Source organism: Carcharhinus amblyrhynchos, chromosome 9 (genome assembly GCF_965287045.1).
Source record: "Carcharhinus amblyrhynchos chromosome 9, sCarAmb.v2.hapA, whole genome shotgun sequence".
In the NCBI taxonomy this organism is placed as follows: domain Eukaryota; kingdom Metazoa; phylum Chordata; class Chondrichthyes; order Carcharhiniformes; family Carcharhinidae; genus Carcharhinus; species Carcharhinus amblyrhynchos.
This window is the reverse complement of record NC_137332.1, coordinates 19529093-19537477: the sequence shown is the minus strand read 5'-3', so window position 1 is coordinate 19537477 and position 8385 is coordinate 19529093.

Sequence of the window (8385 nt, the reverse complement as noted above, 5' to 3'; positions counted from 1 at the left end):
TGCTACTCCACGAACAGTACAGGCATCTATTCGCCTCATGTATTTGCTATGTATGGGAGCTCGTCGAGGTGAATGCTGGCATTGTTGGCGAACGGAACATCCTTTCCACTTTGCACCAGTGACAGCATCAAACACTCTCAGGTAAGATGTAATCAGAAAAATACATGGAAGAGCAGATGGGCAGATATGAATTACAGATGTGCATGTGCTCCCATGTTGTTTGGGGGCCAGGATGTGCATGAGTGGCACAGTAATGAGCACACATACAAATCCCAAAACCAATGAGGGACCCCAAACACGTTCACAATTCAGCCCTGATGGCCTTGTTATCTTGTGAAATATAGACAGGGTACCCTTACTCCAGCATGGAAAAGATACAATTGTACAGAGAGGTAAGAGGACTACCTCAGAGACCATCCATAATGAAGAATAATGAGCAACTGCTGTTTGTGTCATAAAGTAATGGGAACACTTCGCGGGCGTTCTGATGTATAGGCAAGAAAAGTATGCATAAAATGTATAAATTCCCAAAGAAAAGATGGAGAGACTTGTGGCACAGGGGTTAGCACTGTTGCCTCACAGCGCCAGGGGATCATTTTTGATTCCTGGTTTGGATCATTGTCTGGGCAGAGTCTGCACGGGTTTCCTATGGATGCTCCAGCTTCCTCTCACAGTCTGAAAGATGTGCTGGTTAAGTGCGTGGGGTTACAAAGATTGTGCCCAGAACTCTACCACCTCGCTCGCCACAGAATTGGCACAGGCGGGGGTCCGACAACGGAAATCTCCACGGACCTTGGGCAGGAATTTCTGGTCTTACCCGAGTAAAATCCAGCCCACTCTGCCAGAGAGTCAGTACAAATTCAATGGGCCGAATGGCCACCTTTTGTACTCTAGGGCTTCTATGAATGAGTGTAAATACATTGCAATACATGCAGAATAGTGATAATGAAGATCTTGGCTACCCTGATGGAGACCAGGAAAATAATGCTGCCACAGGCAAGAGGGGAGGAATTCATGAGGGAAAATTTCGTGATTTGGATGTTTTCAGCCCAAGAAAGGAAAGAAGCAGTGCTGGATCCACTTCTGTAAAATCAAGTCAAGGGCAAGTAGACCATGTTTCACTGGGGCTGTATTTGGGAAACAGTGATCATAGTATCATTAAGTTGCATTGACCATGCTAAATTCTCCCTCAGTGTACCCAAACAGGCACTAAAGTGTGGCGACTAGGGGATTTTCACAGGAGTTTGAAGCTTATTTATTAGTGTCACAAGTAGGCTTACATTAACACTACAATGAAATTATTGTGAAAATGCCCTAGTTGCCACACTCCGGCACCTATTTAGGTCCACTGAGGGAGAATTTAGCATGGCCAGTGCACCTAACTAGCACGTCTTTCAGACTGTGGGAGGAAACCGGAACACATGGAGTAAACCTACACTGACACGTGGAGACTCGCACAGACAATGACCCAAGCCAAGAATTGAATCCAAGTCCTTGGCTCTGTGAGGCAGCAGTGCTAACCATTGTGTCACTGTGTAAATTCATTGCAGCATTAATGTAAGCCTACCTGTGACACTGATAAATGAACTTTGAACTTGTGAGTTTAGATGCGTTCTGAGAAAGACAAGGAACAAATGTGAAAACATTCAAATAGGAAGGCTAATGTTTGTGACTTGGCCCAGGTGAAATGTTGATAGGGAAAATAATGGGTGACCTTCAAAAGGGAAATATGTTGAGTGCAGACTAAATACATTCATGTGAGGGTGAAATTTAGGAGATCCAGAGCATATCTGGCTGGATGATTGAAGGTTTGCAGAGTAAATTGAAATAGAGAAAGGAAGGTTATAAAAATGTCAAGCTCATAATACAATAGAGTGGGGGTATCAGAGATACAACAAGGTCATCATGTGGCCTGCCGAGCATTTATAAAAATATCAGGGCTGGAATTCTCTGGCCTTACACATCCTGCCGCCGCGATCAGTGAGGACAGAGACTTTGGGGCTCTAACAGAATGCCAGCGGGCAGTTTTTTTAATGAATATTCACTTAATACAAATGAACGCAAATGGCGTTTGTGATACCTGACCGCAGGGAGAGTGATGTGGAGATGCTGGTGTTGGACTGGGGTGGGCACAGTAAGAAGTCTCACAACACCAGGTTATGGTCCAATAGGTTTATTTGGAAGCACGAGCTTTCAGAGCACTGCCCCTTCCTCACTCCCACGCACCTGAGGAAGGAGCAGTGCTCTGAAAGCTCGTGATTCCAAATGAAGCTATTGGACTTTAACCTGGTGCAGTAAGAGTGATTCATCATTAATCTGACATTGGGAGAATTGCAACTGGATTTTGCATAGACAGGTTTCTGACTTTTTGGCTTCCCCCAGGTCTACCACGCCCAACTGCCCACCAAACCCACCGCAGGCGGTGGGGGGGGAGGGGGGGGGGTAGATTTCTACCCTATATGAGAAAAAGGGATAAAAGAAAACACTGCAGATGCTGAATTCTGAAATAAAAATGCTGAAAAGTCTCAGCCAGTCTGACAGCATCCGTGAAGAGAGAATAGAGCCAACGTTTCTAGTCTGGATGACCCTTCATCAGAGTTGGCTTCATTAGAGAGAAAAGGGAAATGGTTGACTTGAAGATTTAGGTCAGGTTTATTTTACTATAAATATTATCATCCAGTAAAAATGCTCCCAATGATAAATGTATTCCTCTGTATTCACATGCAATACCATCTTCAGTGGGTGCTGGAGTGATCTTTCTTCACAATGCAGCTCGGGGCAGAGATTATTGGGGGCAATTTTGTCCTCAAATTAGCTGTCAGTGTCAGGAAGCGTGATTCTGTCCAGAAAGATCACGTTTCCTCATTTTCCACGGCCCTCGCTGATGATGTATCGAGATTCCAGCCCACAAAATGCGAGAACCTTTTTATAGTGCGTTGAAATACATTTTAATGTAATTAACAAGAACACCGCCATATGATTTCCGCCCCCCCCCCCCCCCACCCCCTCATCTGTTTATAACAGGCTTGCGAAGATGGGAAATAGTTAAGAGAATTCCCTGGGGGTTGGGGGGGTTGTTGGGTGTTGGTGGTGGCACAATGCCAATTTGTGCCAAGCTGTGGCAGAGGACGCCAACTGACAGGATGGGGAGGTGGGGGGGGAAGGTTTACCCAGTCTGTGTGGGGGTGGGGAGAGAGCACCGAGGCCTTTGAAGGAGGGACTTGGCCATTGAGGTGAAAACTTGCAGACATGGGATGGGGGTGGGGTGGGGTGGGGTGGGAGACGATGTGGGGGGTGCGGAGAGCGGGCATTGAGATTGGGTAGCTGGCAATAGCAGGGGGCTGGGGTGGGGGGGTGGCGATGCCTGCAATACTCTTGCGGTGGTTTTTGACCATGAGAGAGAGAGAGAGAGAGAGAAATCCCAATGATTGTACTGGGAAGGGGGAAGGCCTCAGATGATTGTGCCATTGTTGGTGGGGGTGGACGGGGACAATACATCCCTTCACGGTGGTACGGGCCAGGGTTGCTGGGCGAAGTTTTAACTCTGCTAATCAGGGCACCCTTTAAAGATGGTGCCTCATTCTCTGTGAGGCAACCTTGCCCATTTTATCAGGCCCCATACAGAAACCACACCCCAATGTCCTCTTTTGCCAGAGTGCCAGAAAGCCTGGTCTGGAAACTTGGCTGGGCGTCTGCAGTGACACACATCGGCTTTCAGTGTGAGCCTGACACTGGGATAAGTTGTGGGAAATCTCCACCCACAGTTACTGAATTAAGAACCCAGATGTCATTTGTTCAAATCACACCCTGATAAATTGTGAAACTAAATTTAATAAATGTAATTGTTCTTTAGGCAGTTGTTATAAAAATCAACTGGTTTGTTAATGTCTCCCGGGCAAGAGACACAGCATTCCTTACATAAGCTGGGTTGTCGAATATGTGATTTATCTCCCAACTATTTGGTTGACTCTTAGTGACCATCGAAGTGGCCCAATAGTGAAAGAAAACAGTGTCAGCGCAACTAGGGTGGCACTGTCGCACAGTGCCTCACGATGCCAGGGATCTGGATTCAACTCCAGCAGTGGGTTACTGTTCATGTGGAGTTTGCACATTCTCCCCATGTCTGCGTGGGTTTCCTCCGCGCACTCTGGTTTCCTCCCACACTCCAAAGATATGCAGGTTAGGTTGATTGACCACGCTAAATTATATCAGGGGGATTAGCAGAGTAAATATGCGAGGTTAAGGGAATAGGCCTTGAGTGGGGTTGTGGTCAGTGTAGACGTGATGGGCCGAATGGCCTCTTTCTGCACTGTAGGGATTCTATGGATTCTATTCTACGAATGCTTCAAGTATGAGCTTCACCAGCAACTTGTCTTTGCACAGCTAGTCACTAATGTTATTCGTTCATTTAATGGTTCATTGGTTGGTTTATTTGTTCTGCTTCCAGGCTTATCGATCCACTAATCGTAACTATGACTATTGACAAACAAATCACAGACCGATGAGCTGGAGCAACCATATTCGTGGAAAACCCAGGACGAAACTCAAATCAGTAGTCCTGATTAGAGATTGTAACTGAGACAGTAGATCAGGGCACACAAAGACAAATGTTTAATAAATCTTGGCAAATCAAACTAAGAAACATCAATATTTATTACTTAACATGATGTAACAAAGACAATAGGCCTCCCAATTGTCCATCATAACATTAGCAGAAGATCTGGCAAATTTACTGCGGTGGATAGGGAGAATCTGCTGCACTGCTGCCTCAGAGTGACAGGGACCCAGGTTCAATCCCCAGCTCGGGTCACTGTCTAAGCAGAGTCTGCACATTCTCCCCACACCTGCGTGGGTTTCCTCCCACAGTCAGACGTGTGGGTTAGGTAGATTGGCCATGCTAAATTGCCCCTTAGTGTCAGGGGGGACTAGCTAGTGTAAATGCTTGGGGTTATGGGGCTGGGGCCTGGGTGGGATTGTGGTCGATGTTGACTCGATGGGCCGAATGACCTCCTTCTGCACAGTAAGATTCTATGATATAATTTCCAAAGAGATTATGTTATAAATCCAATAAGCAGTATTTTCATATTCAAAAATTAAATCATGTTCGTAAACATGATATATATCAGCATCAACAGTAAGGCCGCACAGTGGCATGGTGGCTGGCACTGATGCCTCACAGCGCCAGGGACCCGGGTTCAATTCCGGCCTCGGGTGGCTGTCTGTGTGGAGATTGCACATTCTCCCCGTGTCTGCGTGGTTTTCCTTTGGGTGCTCTGGTTTCCTCCCAGAGTCTAAAGATATGCAGGTTATGTTGACTGGCCATGCAAAATTGCCCCTTAGTTTCAGGGGAGAGGGCCTGGGTAGGATTGTTGTTGGTGAGGTTCAATGGGCTGAATGGCCACCTTCCACACTGTAGAGATTCTGTGAACAGGATTTGATAGTTCTTCCTGTGCCCAAGTGGATTGCAATGTAATTGTTAACTGTTTGTTTTAAATCATAAAAACGTCACAAATCTATGAAGAACCAACTTGTAAATAGTAAATGGATTCAGAAACCAACATGTTTAGTGTGTCATAATAGCAACTGAGCATCGTCGTTCACACCAGGTGAAAAACATGTGAGATGTTTGAGAGGAGGAGGTGTGTGATTTGAAAGCATAATGTAAAAAAAAATGGTCAAATTTAATGTTTGAAGTGATATTTCCAACCCAAAAACAAAACTGCTGGATATACACAAAAAGCCCACCAGTACCTGAAAAGAATGGATAAGCATTTTGGCTTTGAAATATGGCACCAGGAAAGCACAACTGACCTGGTGCTGTTGGGAAAAGAAGTTGGGAAACAGTGTAAAGTGGTAAATGGGAAGAATGGCTGTTAAAACGGTGTCTTGTTTCACTAAGATATCGGTAACCATAAGCAGGTCGCACAGCGGGGCAAGCGTTCAAGTGGAATACACAATGAGTTAAAGTCTGAGGCCAGTGATGAAGAAAGCAAGCAGGCATTTGCCATCAAGCAAGGAAAGGGAAATATTGCTGGTGAATTGAATTAGCGGAGACAAGTGGAATACAAGATTATAACAGAAGTCTGTAGACTTCTTGTAGTTGTAGAAGTCTACAGGATTATGTGGGGCATGGACAGAGTGGATCGTCAGAAGCTTTTTTCCTAGGGTGGAAGAATCAATTACTAGGGGGCACAGGTTTAAGGCGCGAGGGGCAAGGTTTCAAGGAGATGTACGAGGCAAGATTTTTTGTTTACACAGAGGGTGGTGGGTGCCTGGAACTTGTTGCTGGGGGAGGTAGTGACAGCAGATACAATAGTGACTTTTAAGGGGCATCTTGACAAATACATGAATGGGATGGGAATAGAGGGATATGGTCTCTGGAGGGTAGGGTGTTTTAGTTCAATCGGGCAGCATGGTTGGTGCAGACTTGGAGGGCTGAACGGTCTGTTCCTGTGCTATAATTTTCTTTACTCTTTGCATAAGGGAAATGGACAGAGTGGATAGTGAGCACCTTAGTCGAAGAGTCAGTCAAGAAGGGGACATAGGTTCAAGACGAGGGGCAGGAGGATTTGGGAGGATGTGAGGAAAAACTTTTTTACCCAGAGAGAGTGTTGACGGTCTGGAATGCACTGCCTGGGAGGGTGGTGGAGGCAGGTTCCCTCACATTCTTTAAAAAGTACTTGGATGAATACTTTATGCATCATAACATTCAGGACTATGGGCCAAGTGCTGGCAGATGGGGTTAGGTGGGAGTTCAGATGTTTCTCGCATTTCGAAAAAGACATGACGGGCTGAAGGGCCTCTTCTGCACTGTATGATTCAACGATTCTAAGTGAAACATTAGCCAGAATCCTCCGGCAGTTCACATCCTGCTGCTGTCAGCGAGGACGGAGAATTTGGCATTCAGCTAAATCTCTATTCATTGCAGTTGACCAGAGAATCTCACTAGTGTGAATGGCCAGAGAATCCTGCCCAATGACTACTAGGAGACAAGACAAATACACCTGGGTGATAAGTGGCAGTAAACATAGAAAGTGTTGGAATCCATATGGGGGATCCATAAACCAAATGAATCTGAAACAAAATGTTACCAACAAAATTTCACTTTTTGCAACTTTAACACAAATCCAAATCAACCTAAATTAAACACAATTTACCAGGCAAATTAAACTTTAAATAAAAAGGTCAATTTTACTTTGAATATTTGATACAACAAAGATTTGTCTTACACAATCACATACATTCACATCATTCCCTGAACAAATATGGTTGCTAAACACTTCAATAATCTGCTGTTCTTCATTCACACAGGAATTCCATCGACAACACTTTTGAATTTCACATATACAATTAATTTCCACAAGACCACTTTAATGAACTCTCTCTCTCTCTTAAGTCACAAAAGTCTCAATGGTATAGTTTTCCAGAGTTCCCTTTCACTCGATCAATCAGGTTCAAGATTTGGACACTTGTGGGAAAACACATAGTTCTTTAGTGTCTCTGAAATATTCACTCAGCTTTCTAGGTTTTAGTTTTAGATCTTTATAGCCATCTATACACAGTGGCTGGTATTTTACGACCTTGCTCAGGTGAGGCTCATAAAATCCGGCCTGAGGCCAACAGAGAATTCTGTTCTGTGAGCCGTACCCACCCCACAGTAAAATTCCAGTCAGTGTCTCTCAGAACTCCTGTCTCCTTTCCTGCTGAACAGAAAACTGTCCTTTTCCTGAAAATGATTTGCTTCTTTTCCTCACAAGAATTGTCTGCATTCCTCTTTCTGGCTCTGCTTTCTCTTTGGGTTTGCATCTGTGCACTGACTGCCTTAACCCTCCAACTCCTCTGTTTGTAGCTCTCCTTTGGATCTGCAGCTCACCTTTACATCTGCCAGCATGTTCCTTCCTTGCTGTTGCAACTGCTTCCAGGTCAAGTGTTGCCAGATCACATGGACCAGCATTTCTTATTAACTAGGAAAATGACAATCGATTCTTTTACAATTGATGTAAACTCTTAAAAGTCATTTTCAAACATTCTTAAAAACAATTACAGGTTCCAAAGAGCTTTTAAAGAAATTACAAATGCTCCTTCATAGACTACTTCCAGGTCAGAGGTCATCACCAAATGAAAAACAGCAATACTCTGAAACTAAAGGACAATGTTGGAAATATATGAAAAGTCAGGTTATTTTGATTGAAAACCTTCATCAGAACTGGAATAAAGAAACAGGTTTTTTTGAATTGGTTGAAATAAAGGGAGAGGGGAAAATAGATAAAAGGAATTATCATCCACAATAGTTACCTGGTGCTGAGCCTGCGTACGGCTTGCTTCATTTATGCAAAGACTTCATTTTAAGATATTTCTGCCTATGCAATTACACTTAAATGCTAA